General features: G+C 45.5%; 1 protein-coding gene and 2 non-coding genes across 3 annotated transcripts in view; all 3 read left to right on the top strand.

Annotated features, from left to right (window-relative positions):
- CWF19L2 (CWF19 like cell cycle control factor 2) overlaps positions 1–15,217 on the top strand; it is a 239,923-nt gene that overhangs the window by 48,715 nt on the left and 175,991 nt on the right. The gene's annotated exons all lie outside the window — the stretch shown is intronic.
- TRNAG-GCC lies at positions 13,926–13,996 on the top strand. Its single transcript has one exon. It is a non-coding gene; the product is annotated as a tRNA-Gly (tRNA).
- On the top strand, positions 15,040–15,112 carry TRNAK-CUU. The gene has a single exon. It is a non-coding gene; the product is annotated as a tRNA-Lys (tRNA).

Below are 15,217 nucleotides of genomic sequence, written 5' to 3'. Positions count from 1 at the left end.
CTTTTAGTTTCACTTTAAGATGTCTGATTATCTTTTATTAGCAATTGTGTCTGAGTTTTTGAAACTGTGAGAGAAAACGATATGTAAAACATATACTCAGATTGAAGGATTAGTTCAATATATTGGAGCTTACCAGTCCTTAGATGGTGGATGCATGTTTTAGATTAAAAACATTTTTATAAAGTACATAAAATGCCTGTTGATATTGAAGGAATGCAGTGTCCCTGTCACTTTTTGTGAGTTGAAATTGATAATCTGATCTTCCTTCCAAGCTATCTTCTGTAAAAGGCAAATTTCCCTGTCCACTCTACAATCGAGATGAACATAGGAGGAAGTGTTTGTAGTCTAATAGGTACATTCAGGTACAATGGCTTATAGTTACGGCGGCGTAGCGTAGCCTGTTTAGGCTACGCCGCCGTAAATTAGCTAGGCTAGTATTGATTCTCAATATACTTACCTGCTAATTTACGGCGGCGTAGCCTAAAACGAGCGGGCGTAAGGGCGCCTAATTCAAATGGGTTGGGGGGGGGGGGCGTGTTTCATGGGCGTTTTTGACGTTTTTTGTCACTGCGCATGCGCCGGGCGACTACATTTCCCAGTGTGCATTGCGGCTAAGTACGCAGTACGGGCCTATTGATTTAGACGTAGACGTAAACAACGTAAATCCCGATTCGTGGACGACTTGCGCAAACGACGTAAAAATTTCAAATTTTACGGCGTGAACGGCGGCCATACTTAACATTACTATTCCACTAGAGCCTAGCACTAACTTTACGCGGCCTATCTCGTACGTAAACGGCGTAAAAGTACTGCGTCGGCCTGGTGTATGTTCGTGAATCGGCGTATCCCCTCATTTACATAATCTACGCTGGCCGCAATGGAAGCGCCACCTAGCGGCCATCAGAAAAATTGCAATCTAAGATAGGACGGCGTAAGCCGTCCTATCTTAGATATGTTTAAGCGTATCTCTGTTTGAGCATACGCTTAAACATACGGCGGCGTAGATTCTGAGTTAGGCCGGCTTATCTACTGATAAGCCAGCCTAACTTTTTGTGAATCTACCTACTAGTCAAGAGAGCATCACGGTAGGACAACCATGGCTCCCTCGATAGATACAGTGGAGTAGGTATAGCCACCCTTGGGCAGAGCCGCTCAGTGTGTGAAACTGCCAGTAGAGTGTGGGGAAGGGAGGAGTGCAGTCAGTAATCGGCCGAATTTGCAAAAAAATCAGCCGATGCCGATTTTCCTAAAAAGGCCAAATATCAGCCGATATATCGGTCGACCTCTAGAATTCACTAAATGCTTTTGCAATATCTGAAGGATTGTTTATTGGGATTTTAGAGAATGGGAGATGAACTTAAAAGGGTTGTAAAGGTACAATTTTTTTTTATTCCTAAATAGCTTCCTTTACCTTAGTGCAGTCCTCCTTCACTTACCTCATCCTTCGATTTTGCTTTTAAATGTCCTTATTTCTTCTGAGAAATCCTCACTTCCTGTTCTTCTGTCTGTAACTCCACACAGTAATGCAAGGCTTTCTCCCTGGTGTGGAGTGTAGTGCTCACACACAGCTCCTTTCTCTATCTGCAACGTAGAGAGCGTCCTGACTCTCCTGTAGTTTAAGGGAGGGGGCGAGCACGACACTCCACACCAGGGAGAAAGCCTTGCATTACTGTGTGGAGTTACAGACAAAAGAACAGGAAGCAATGATTTCTCAGAAGAAATAAGGACAATTAAAGGCAAAATCGAAGGATGAGGTAAGTGAAGGAGGACTGCACTAAGGTAAAGGAAGCTATTTAGGAGAAAAACAATTGTACCTTTACAACCCCTTTAAAGCAATTTTTTTTAAGTGTGGCTGTTTAACAGATTTTGCTAGGAGGGGCCCCCGCTTTGTTCCCTAGAGAGTACCAATACCACATTAGAGCTGCATGATTGTTAAAGAATTGAGATAGCGATTCTACCCCCCCTCACGATCTTAAAACGGCATTTCCACGATTCAGTGCAGCTCTATTTGGCTCAACATCGTGCAGCTCTGTACAACATGTGCTAGAGAAACTGCGAGGTGGGGGCGCACAGAGACACAGGATCCTGTGTCTCCGTGCGCCCCCACCTTCCTTTGCCGTGCCGGCCGGTAATTAAGGCCGCATCTTTGCGCCCTTCTACAGGCGTAAGCCCGGGCGCCAGGTCAATATTTCTTGTTGCAATTGCGACCAGGCGCCTGGATTTTGTCGAGCCCTGCTATATGCCGATGAAAAAAGTCAGACGGAATTTTTTCATCGGATATTCCGACCGTGTGTGGGCGTTTAGAAATGGAACATCCTATAGGAAATTACAATCGTCTGTGTGTGGAACTCTGATGGAGAAAAAAACACGCATGCTCAGAATCAAGGTGACACATGCTCGCCTTGATTCTGAGGCATTGAACTTTGTTTTTCTCGACTCGTCATAGTGTTTTACGTCACCGCGTTTTGGACGGTCGGAATTTGGTCTGACATTGTGTATGCAAGACAGCCTGAATGGAATACGGACGAAAAATTCCATCGGAATTTCCGATGGGATAAAATCTGATCGTGTGTACAGGGCATTAGATTCCCAGCAACATTTTTTCCAAATTAGGGAAATGTTCAAAGGTGAAAGAAGTCGTCTTAGTGGCTGCAAATGTGTTTCCTGAACAAAAAGAATGTACGCTTTTGGGCGAGTTAGCTTCTTTAGCGAGAAATGACCGCTTAGAGGGCGAGTTGAGGTTCCTTACATTGAAGGAGACTAATTTAATCGCCATGTTGATAGGAGGGCTGTGGAGAACTCGGTATATGTGAGATTTTCCTAGTTTGTTTTGAGAGTCCTAGAAGGGTCTAGTGTAGTGTCGACACGGACAAGGCCTCAGGCAGTGATGGAAAAGGTTGAGTGTGTGGTATAATGGGATGATGAGTGGGTATTCCAGAGCGGGTGTTCAGAGAAATCTTGCAAAGTATTGAAGTAGTAAGGACTGGTAAGGTAAACCAGGAGAACAAAGCGGAGAACAACAAAGGGAAGAATGTAAAAATAACAAAATGAAAGGATAACAAGTAGCAACAGTTGCTACTATCAGCTTGGGGGAGAGGGTCAACTATATCAACAACGTGTTAGTATGGCGGTGTAACGTTCGTAAATGCGAGGTTCTGTGTGGTTAGGCCGGATTACTCCAGCTACAGGTGGGAAAGCAAGGATGACAGGGGCTGTCATATAGATGCCAGGGCAGTCATTCATTCCATTCTGTTTCCATGTGATGAGGCTGGTGATATATAGGATGTTGGTCATCCGCAGGTAGGATATGCCATTACTTGAGCAGGTCCAGGCCAGCTTCCAGACTCTTGATTGTGTATGAGCTTCCTTGTTTTTTAATTGTGAGTTTAGTGGGGAATCCCCACTGGTACCCCATATGTATTTGTTGCAGAGGGCCTTAGTTATTGAAATTATTTTTTTCCTGTTGAGTAGCGTCGCTTTGGAGAGATCAGCATTGCGCTTAACTCCTGTGCAGGTAGATCAGATGCGTTTTTAAGGGCAGACATAATTTTTTCCTTTTGTGTGGTAAAAGTGAACATGTGTTAGTACATCTCTAGGGACTAAGGCGGGTAGAATGGCTGGCCTGGGAATCCTGTGTGCTCTGTCGATGGCCAGTTCTAAGTCAGTTGGTGATAAAATAAGTTGTCTCATTCGATTTTAAAGATATGGAACCAAAGTGTCGGCAGTGAGCAATTCTGGTATACCACGGAATTTGATATTATTCCCTCTAGGCCGGGGTTTGGGGGTTCTAAGTAATTTTCTAGCAAAAATATTGATTTTTACTTGTAATTAAGTGTTGAAAAGGCCTGGTCTTCAAGTGGTTAATCCACACCTTTCTGCCATGCTGCATTGCAGCTTCTAGGTAGTTCCCCCATCTGCTCATTGGGTAGCGAATCAATTGTGTGATGTTAAGTCACTTGAGCAGGCTGGTGACATAAGAAATTGCAAAGCGAGACAGGAAATGGTAAGATCACCATGCAGTGTTGGAGAGGTCTGTGAATCATTGGACTGGCATAAGCAAATTATAGAAAATTAAGCACATATAGAAGATAACATACAGTATCTCACAAAAGTGAGTACACCCCTCACATTTTTGTAAATATTTTATTATATCTTTTCATGTGACAACACTGAAGAAATGACACGTTGCTACAATGTAAAGTAGTAAGTGTACAGTTTGTATAACAGTGTAAATTTGCTGTCCTCTCAAAATAACTCGACACACATTCATGCTGGCAACAAAAGTGAGAACAACCCTTAAGCGAAAATTTCCAAATTGGACCCAAAGTTTCAATATTTTGTGTGGCCACCATTATTTTCCAGCACTGCCTAAACCCTCTTGGACACGGAGTTCACCAGAGCTTCACAGGTTGCCCCTGGAGTCCTCTTCCACTCCTCCATGACGACCTCACAGAGCTGGTGGATGTTGGAGACCTTGTGCTCCTCCACCTTCTGTTTGAGGATTCCCCACAGATGCTCAATAGGGTTTAGGTCTGGAGACATGCTTGGCCAGTCCATCCCCTTTACCCTCAGCTTCTTTAGCAAGGAAGTTGTCGTCTTGCAGGTGTGTTTGGGGTCCTTATGTTGGAATACTGCCCTGTGACCCAGTCTCCCAAGGGAAGGGATCATGCTCTGTTTCAGTATGCCACAGTACATGTTGGTATTCATGGTTCCCTCAATGAACTGTAGCTCCCCAGTGCCGGCAGCAACTCATGCAGCAACAGACGTTGACACTCCCACCACCATGCTTGACTGTAGGCAAAACACACTTGTCTTCGTACTCCTCACCTGGTTGCCAACACACATGCTTGACATCATCTGAACCAAAAAGTTTATCTTGGTCCCATCAGACCACAGGATATGGTTCCAGCAATCCATGTCCTTAGTCTGCTTGTCTTCAGCAAACTGTTTGCAGGCTTTCTTGTGTATCATCTTTTTAGAAGAGGCTTTCTTCTGGGATGACAGCAATGCAGACCAATTTGATGCGGTGTGCGGCATATGGTCTGAGCACTAACTGGCCCACCCCTTCAACCTCTGCAGCAATGCTGGCAGCATTCATACATCTTTTTTCCAAAGACAACCTCTGGATATGATGCTGAGCATGTGCACTCAGCTTCTTTGGTCGACCATGGCGAGGCCTGTTCTGAGTGGAACTTGTCCTGTTAAACCGCTGTTTAGTCTTGGCCACTGAGCTGGAGCTCAGTTTCAGGGTCTTTGCAATCTTCTTAGTGCCTATGTAATTTTTTTGTAGAGCAACAATTCTTTTCAGATCCTCACAGATTTCTTTGCCATGAGGTGCCATGTTCAACTTCCAGTGACCAGTAAGCGAGTGTGAATAATAACACCAAATGTAACACACCTGCTCCCCATTCACACCTGAGACCTTGTAATACTAATGCATCACATGACACCGGGGAGGGAAAATTGCTAATTGAGCTCAATTTGATCATTTTCACTTAGGGGTGTACTCTCTTTTGTTTCCAGCGGTTTAGACATTAATAGCTGTGTGTTGCGTTATTTTGAGGGGACAGCAATATTACACTGTTATACAAGCTGTACACTCACTACTTTACAATGTAGCAAAGTATCATTTCTTCAGTGTTGTCACATGAAAATATCTAATAAATCATTTACAAAAATTTGAGGGATATACTTATTTTTGTGAGATACTGTATATGTATTTCAACTGTGTGCTTAACACAGAGCTCATTTTTAATAAGTAAAGGCCAAAGGGTAAGAGAAGGCTGTCTAATCTCACCGGCAAAGATATTTATCACCAGGATGGAGATGAGAAGGCCCTGCGTTCAGCTCTAATATCAGAGTTGGTCTAACAGAGTCGCTAGAGCACATACAGAGAAGAAAAGATAAAAACCTAATAGATCTGCTCTGCTGAGCCACAGGAAACTAAAAAAAAAAGAAGCCTCACAGTTTGATAGGAGGAAGAAAAAATATATTCTCTCTGTTGGTTTCTCAGATTTGGGCTTGCACAACCACTGAAAGCGGCGGGGGGTTATCAATTAGGAAAGCTTTCAGCCATACTCCTCCTTTTTCTACTGTTTTCCTAACCTATTCAGAACATGGCAGGTCTTAAGAGAATTTCCTGACCTCTATCCTGCACTAGAAAGTGGGGATTCTAGGAATGTCTTTTACATCTAAATTAAGCCAAACGGCAATACTAAAAGCGTTAGATAAAAATAAGAAGGCATAAGCAGCACAAAGGACACACTTTGGAACAAATGAGCTGTATACATTCAACGATAAAGACTACTGCTAATGTCATGTATAGTTTTCATACAGTGAAATATAACTGAAAAAAAAATGTACCATTATTATTTCCTAGCAGATTTTACTATATTCAGCCATTTTTTCCCTTTTTTCTTTTTGTCCGTTATAGAAGTGTTTTTTTTTTGTTTTTTTTTATTAGCTGATTTAGTAGGACTCTCAACACAAAGGAGCTATACATATATATATATATATATATATATATATATATATATATATATATCTCACACACACACACACACACACACACACATTATATATATATATATATATATATATATATATTTTTTTATATATAATTAGGGTTGTCCCGATACCACTTTTTTAGGACCGAGTACAAGTACCGATACTTTTTTTTAAGTACTCACCGATACCGAATACCGATACTTTTTTTTAAATGTGTCCCCAAATGCAGCCATGTCCCCCCACAGATGCAGCCATGTCCCCCCCATATGTGCAGCCATGTCCCCCCCATATGTGCAGCCATGTCCCCCCCCATATGTGCAGCCATGTCCCCCCCCATATGTGCAGCCATGTCCCCCCCCATATGTGCAGCCATGTCCCCCCCATATATGCAGCCATGTCCCCCCCCATATATGCAGCCATGTCCCCCCCATATATGCAGCCATGTCCCCCCCATATATGCAACCATGTCCCCCCCCCATATATGCAGCCATGTCCCCCCCATATATGCAGCCATGTCCCCCCCCATATATGCAGCCATGTCCCCCCCCCCATATCCAGCCATGTCCCCCCCATATCCAGCCATGTCCCCCCCCATATCCAGCCATGTCCCCCCCCCCATATCCAGCCATGTCCCCCCCCCCATATCCAGCCATGTCCCCCCCCCCATATCCAGCCATGTCCCCCCCCATATCCAGCCATGTCCCCCCCCATATCCAGCCATGTCCCCCCCCATATCCAGCCATGTCCCCCCCCCCCATATGCAGCCATGTCCCCCCCCATATCCAGCCATGCCCCCCCCCATATCCAGCCATGCCCCCCCCCCATATATGCAGCCATGTCCCCCTTACCTACATGCTGCCGCGCCGCCGCTTGGGTAATACGGGCGGGGAACATTACAGCTTTCATTTGAATAGCTGTAGTCTTTCGCGCCACACTGCGTATAGACACTCCCCCTTGCTCGGGATTGGACAGTTCATCCGAGCAAGGGGGAGTGTCTATATGCGGCGCGGGGGGAAATACTACAGCTATTCAAATGAAAGCTGTAATGTTCCCCGCCCGTATTACCCAAGCGGCAGCGGGGATGCGGCGTAGCGGCGGGGGGGGGGCAAGCATTCTATTTAGGCATCGGGGGTATTTGCGGGAGTACGAGTACTCCCGCAAATACTCGGAATCGGTCCCGATACTAGTATCGGTATCGGGACAACCCTATAAAAAATCATTGAAGGAAGATTAAATGCCATCTTGTACTGTGACATACTGAAGTAGAGCTTGATCCCCTCCCTTTGGAGACTGGGCTGCCGGGCGGTATTCCAACATAACGACCCCAAACACAACTCCAAGATGACTGCTGCCTTGCTAAAGAAGCTGAGGGTAAAGGTGATGAACTGGCCAAGCATGTCTCCAGACCTAAACCCTATTGAGCATCTGTGGGGCATCTTCAAATGGAAGATGGAGGAGTGCAAGGTCTCTAACATCCACCAGCTCTGTGATGGAGGAGTGGAAGAGGACTCCAGTGGCAACCTGTGAAGTTCATTCTATGCCCAAGAGGGTTAAGGCAGTGCTGGAAAATAATGGTGGCCACACAAAATATTGACACTTTGGGCCCAATTTGGACATTTTCACTTAGGGGTGTACTCACTTTAGTTGCCAGCAGTTTAGACATTAATGGCTGTGTGTTGCGTTATTTTGAGGGGACAGCAAATTTACACTGTTATACAAGCTGTACACTGAGTCACTACTTTACATTGTAGCACTCTTCACAATCAGGCCTTATTCATGGCCTCAGTTTTCAGCAGCACCTATATTTGTGAGCAACTATTTTCAAGGATGAAGCACACGATGGGCAAATTTAGAACCAAAATATTTAATTGCTACTACATCTATCAAACCAGTTATCGATGCGTTCGTTTATCAAAAACAGTGTCGGATATCGCACTCGTTTTATGTTGCCCTCTTTGACATTTATATTAACGTTTTTTACATAAAATTACGTTTTATTACTCAGGTACATTATCTATATCAGTGATCATTAAGGCAGGCCATAGATGGTGCAAATTTGCACAATTCCCCCATCAGGAAAGACCGTACTGACAGGGGAATTTCTCTTGTCAATCTATTGTCTTCTCCTGGCAGGGGTGGGCGGGAGAAGACAGCCATTATTGCTTGTGTCTATAGTGGCTGCTAGCGATAATCGCAAGTGAATCCGACAGGCTGGTTGCTTCGATCAACTTGGTACATTCTACCTGCCCACTCAGTTTGAACCAGGTGAGATTCGAACAGTCTATGGCTGGCCAAACTTTAATACCTGCCTGACTTTTTCTGCTCATTAGCCATCTTTTTTATTATTATTATTATTATTATTATTATTATTATTATTATTATTATTATTATACAGTATTTATAAAGCATCAACAGTTTATGCATCACTTTGCAATATAAAAGGGAGACAATACAGTTGCAATAAAAGAGCTTACAATATAATGGTGTATTTTTTGTGTAGCCCAAGACCATTTCTCTTGTTCAAACTAGGAGGGTCAAATGGTTGGACACCCCTTCTTTTTTAGGAGGACTTTCCTGACAAAATAGTAAACCATCACTTTTTTCTATATATATCAACTTCAGCTGGCGGTTAAGTTCTCTGTATCGGTCACCATTTGACTTTTTTTGCTTTCCAAGCACAAATGTGTAGGCCAAATTATAAATATTTGGAGGAAGTGAACCTGAAACTAAAAATGATAGCGAGTCTTTAACCACTTAAGCCCCGGACCATTTTGCTGGCCAAAGACCAGGCCACTTTTTGCGATTTGGCACTGCATCGCTTTAACTGACAATTGCGCGGTCGTGCGACGTGGCTCCCAAACAAAATTGACGCAATTTTTTCCCACATATAGAACTTTCTTTTGGTGGTATTTGATCACCTCTGCGGTTTTTTCTTTTTGCGCAAAAAAAAAATTAATTACAGCGACAATTTTGAAAAAAATTCAATTTTTTTTTTTGCTATAATAAATCCCCCAAAAATATATAAAAAAAAGTTTTTTTTCCTCAGTTTAGGCCGATACATAGTCGTCTTCTACATATTTTTAGTAAAAAAATCACAATAAACGTTTGGTTTGCGCAAAAGTTTTAGCGTCTACAAAATAGGGGATAGGGGTTTTATGGCATTTTTATTAATAACTTTTTTTTTACTAGTAATGGTGGCGATCAGCGATTTTTTTATAGTGACTGCAACATGGCAGAAACATCGCACACTTTTGACACCATTTTGTGACCAATGTCATTTTTACAGTGATCAGTGCTATAAAAATGCTCTGATTACTGTAAAAATGGCACTGGCAGTAAAGGGGTTAACCTGAAAGGGGGCGCTAGGGAGTGCTTGTAACTGTTAGGGGGCGTGGCTAACATCTCCTCGTTTTTCAGCTCTGTGACCCGATCGCGGGACACCGGCGGCCATCGGGTCCGGTCACGGAGCTCACGGCAGGGTCGCGAGCGCATGACCACACGGCTCACAAATGAAAGGGGACGTACCTGTACGCCCATTTGCGCAGCTGTGCCATTCTGTCAACGTAAATCCTTGTGTGCCGGTCGGGAACCGGTTAGGTAGCTGTTTTAGTTTTAGGTTCCTTAATCTGCAGCAAAAAAAATATCTAATTGAATGGTAATGGCAGCACCACTGTTGCAAAGTGTAGACCAGTGGTTCTCCACCTCAGTCCTTGAGTACTCCCAACAGGCTATGGTTTGGGTATTTCTCTTGGATAAAATAGCTGTCCAAAATACCAAGCCATTGTATTGCACATTTTTTTAAGATGATCCAGTGGATCCAGATGTCAGGTCTCCACTACTCTAGTGAACGAACACCAGAGGCAGCTGGATCGGGGTTGTTATACACCTGTGTGACTCCTCGTAGGATCCAGCGGAAAGAATAAAAAAAAAAAAAGAGATGCTCCAAATGGTGCAGGTCAACCACGTAGGTTTTTTAAAAAAAAGTGTCATGCATAAATGACAGCAAAATAAAAGTGATCACGAATATAAGAACAAGTTAAAAGGCAAGTGAAAATGCTCGCCAAACGCGTTTCGACACTAAGGGTCTTCAACTGGGGCATATTCTTTCCATTGGAGCCTACGAGGAGTCACCCAGGTGTATAACAACCCCGATCCAGCTGCCTCTGTGGTGTTCGTCAATAGAGTAATGGGGACCTGACATCTGGATCCACCGGACCATCTTTCCTTCAGAGCACGGATTCAGATCATCTATGCCTATAAGGATTCATCCAGCATCTATCCAGATTGTCCAGGATTATAAGCTTATATGACTGTAACGGTCACCACCGTTTACGATGTTCCCATTCCATCAACCACGACAACTTATCTGAAACTCCAACCATTCAACAGACACGATCCATCTCATTTCCCAGAATAACCGAGACACAAGCTCTAGCTCTGGTTTCAAAATGTATGAACGATCTTTTGGTACACTCTCAGCTTTTTATGCAGTTACAGTTAATTACAGGGACAATGAAACTCTCCACCCACACATCACACAATGGGGGGGCTTCAATACACCTTCTCTTAGACAATGACATTCAATTGAGTTAATTATTCCCCAGACATCTGGACTCCTGATTCACCTGCATAATACACATTTCTATGTAAGACGTTTTGGCACCTATTTAACATGACCTAATTACTACAGCTGAGAAGTCAGACTCTCACCTGCTATTCCCATCACATAGTATCATCAATAGACTTTTCACACAAACACATTCCTTTACTAAACATAATTGACATGCTAATTCCCTACCCCTGAAAGGAGACATCTGACCTTCCAGACTTAATTAGTACAATGGACACAGAATGTAATTACAGCAAGATACTTTAACATCCCATAATAGCAGACTTAGCATCTCAACAGCCTATGTTAAGCATTGAAGTAGACACTCTTATTGACCGGTTGTGGGTCAGCATGAAATCAAACTGTAATATGTCCAGATCGCCTGCAATACATGAATTAACAGTAATGTCCCATCTCATGTAATTTATAATTAATATTTCTCAGTCACCCTATGCCCAAAAGGGGCACAGGGTGACCATAGACCCAAGAGTCATTCGTGACGCTGGCACAGGAGTACCCCTCATCCTTCCAAAGTCTCTGGTTGTCACGGGTCATTCCGTTACAATGACTCACTGTCGTATTACACGCGTGTCCATCCTATCCGGTAAGGGTACCTTGTACATACCTCTTTTGAAGATTTAGAGTGACTACAGGCAACTTGTGATCCCTTTTGTGTGGTGTCGCCTGAATGGCAAGAATTTTTCTTTATTTTTTGCTATATGGACTTGCATTCTCTCACATTTTAGTCCAAAAGCTCACAGACCTGATTGGACTCTATTGTAATGTTGTGTTCATTTATTGGTGTTCATTCACCTTTTGTTTGTTCACTATTTGTTTGAGTGTATTATTACACTCTCTTATACTGATTTGATAATGTACCCTGTATTAGATATATGTTAGGTAAAAATTGTATACCGATGATCAAAACAATTTTTTCTCTTATCGTCCATGGACGGACACAGCTCCTTAAGTCTTGACAAGTGGGTTATGTTCCCTGTTTACAGGAGAGGACTAGGCAGAAACATGTTAAATGGTTAAATACATGTTACATTAACAGAGTTGAACAGCCCCGCCCAGGAGGCGGTCCCTCCAGACATAACCCTCCTCACTGCAGCTTGCAGCCTCAGTTTTGTTCTGCCTAGCAAAGGAGATGGACGTATGGCTCCCTTTGGGCCCAGCGCCTTGAGGAGAAATTTTCTTTTATTTTCTTTTCTTTTAATTTTTTCTTAAAGAATCTTCTTTCAACTGTCGGCTGAGAGACAGGCTGGATATTATAGATCCTTGTAGTCTTCTCAGTCCGACCAGCATGCGTGGACACACCTTTGCAAAGAGGCTTGGTCTGCCACGCCATACCTCATGACTCCTGAGGTGGCCGGTGAGCTTTGCTCCGAGGTCCACATATGACTGGGCTGTGGTGTTGTCTCACTCACAGTGGACCGGGCCGACAGCTACCTCCATTGCGGTTGTAGTTCTGTCAGGAATGCGTCAGCGAATGCTCGCTCTGAGGTAAGTACAGTCCCTCCCGCTTAGGTGGGTTGGTACGGCTGGGCATTCCCGGGGTTTGGGGGGCCTTTTCTCCTCCCTCCCCTGCTCCTTTCCCTCTGCTGCATTGCAAACATTTGCCGCTGTCGGGGGGGGGGGGGGGGGGGGCTCCCTGAGGGGACTGTGTCTGGCCTGAGTTTTTCTGTGAGGTTTCTGTGTGTATTTTTTAATTTTTTACACTTTTAAAAGCCTTAGAGGCTTTTGCTGTTTAAATGCTGCGTTTTGCCGCCATTCGGCCGGCTCTGGCGCCATTTTTGGGGTGGTTTTCAATTGCATTGAAAACTCCCATTGGCGGCCATTTTGCCGTAGCCGCGCTCCGAGGACGTTCGGCGGCCATCTTGGCTGACCCCTAGTGCTGAATCCTACGGTACACACAGGTCCCTCGGATGCCGCAGTCTCCTCACAGTATTTTTTCCTCCCCACACGCCGTGTGCTGTGGGCGGATGGCGCGCTGGGCAGTCTCCTCCTCGGTGAGTCCCCTGGTATACCCCCGACCAGCGCAGCGAAGGGTGAGTTGCCCTGCATAGGGCGTTGGAGCTTCTGTAAATCAATGGCAATTTATACATACACACTATGTGTATGGGTTGCTCTATTGGAGTCAGTATCTGGTCCTTCCCCACCTGGGATCCCACAGATGTTTTTTTACTGTTTGTCCTGGACACCTTGGTGCCAGGGTGGGGGACTGTGGACGGGCAGGGGTCAAAGGAGTGCCCTCCTCCCCCCCCCCTCTTATCCCCTGGGGAATGCTCTGTCACAGATGGAGCCATGGACCAGATACCTGGGGGTGCAGGATAAGGCACTTAGAGGTGCGCTTCTCACTGCTGTACGGGACTCCCTGTAGCTGGATAGTGCAGCTGGGTTTCCGCTGAGGGCTCGGTCTTTTTTGGGATCACACAAATCAGACCGCTCTGTGTAGGTTTTCCTTCTGTGCCCTTTCTTGCTAATTTTTAAAAAAACGCGGAATGAGAAAAGTCACTGAGGGCTTTTGTAGTCCCTCACCGCCTGGCGGCTCGGTGCCCCTTGAGGGGAGCCTTTTAAGAGAGTGGGCTTCTCCTCCGGTGGTGGACCCTCCGGGCGTCATGTATAGGTGACCACCCCCCCCCTATTGCGGGACACCCCCGCTTGTATGAATTTGACTGAGAAGATCCGAAGTTCTGACCCGTTCCATGTCTATCATGCTGGGGTCTGTCTTGCGGCCTATTGTGGCCACTACTCTGGATCCCAGTCGCTCACTGAATGAGCATTTTGAACCATACAGTGGATAAATGCATTGGTGGTTCAGTGGTAGAATTCTCGCCTGCCACGCGGGAGGCCCGGGTTCGATTCCCGGACAATGCAATGAGTACTTTACTCTCTCCCGAAGTTGTTAGGCTAACGGACCTGCAGGTCCAGGGCCCTGTATATGTCTGTGATGTTTCACTGGATGCCGCGCCCTTGATATCCAGGGCTTTGGTTTCTGAGATGGCGCCTTCTCTGGTTGGAATGCTGGTCTGCTGGCCAGGTCTCTAACATACGCCCTGACTGATTTACCCTTTTTGGGTGGGAGACCTTTGGGTCCTTGCTGGTTGACATTATCAAGGATGTCACTGGAGGGAAGAGTGCTCTCCTCCCTCAGGCTTCCAGGGGGAAGGGGCCCCGCCGTGGGCCGGGTCCTTCTTTTTCCAAAGCGGTCTTTTTCCGTCAGTCAGGGGCCGTGGGCGAACCTCCTGGGCCGACAAGGGCTCAGCTGGGGGGCTGATCCGTCCCTGGGTGCGTAAGCCAATTGCGCCGGCACCCGAACCCGCCAATGTATGTAGCTTCCCCTGCCCGTCTCTTAAGTGGGGGGTCGCCTTTGCTGTTAACAGCTCGGTGAACCTCCCTGCCCTCCGACAGTGGGTCTGTGAGGTGGTATCTTCGGGGTACTAGATAGGGTCCCTTCCGATCCACCGAACAGTTTTCTTCCCTCGTGTCTCCCTCTCCCGGCTCGGTCTGCCTTTGAGCAGTATGGGACTTGCTAAGCTGCGGTGTGATTTTATCTTTTCCGCAGGACTAGTGGTTTGAGGGACTCTATCTCGGTCCCAAGGATGGGCATGATCCATCCGATTTTGGGCTTCAAGGACCTAAAGGTCTTTGTGAATGATGGGTAGGTCCGCTTGGAATCCATTCGTTCAGTAGGGTAGCCACTTGCACTTCGGTGCAAAAGGTCATAGGTACGACCCACCATGGGGCTGCTACCTATATAGCTTTTAGCTGCGCTCCATCCGGGGGACTTTCTGGCGTCCTTGGACATAAGGACGCATACATGCTTGTTCAACTTTGCGCAAGTCATAGAGTTTTTCTGTGCCTCGCGATGGAGATGCCCACGGTCAGTTGTGGGCCTTCCTTTTGAACTGGTGCCAGCAGCCCGGCTAGCTCAGTCGGTAGAGCATGAGACTCTTAATCTCAGGGTCGTGGGTTCGTGCCCCACGTTGGGCGCCACCAATGATTTTCACCAAGGAGTTTTGCACTTATCCTATCCTTGTTGGGACAGCGAGGCTTTGCTGTCGTGGCTACTTAGACGACTTCCTGACTCAGAGGTTG

The sequence above is a fragment of the Rana temporaria genome, chromosome 2 (genome assembly GCF_905171775.1).
Source record: "Rana temporaria chromosome 2, aRanTem1.1, whole genome shotgun sequence".
Taxonomy (NCBI): Eukaryota; Metazoa; Chordata; class Amphibia; order Anura; family Ranidae; genus Rana; species Rana temporaria.
This window is presented reverse-complemented; position numbering and strand designations above follow the sequence as displayed.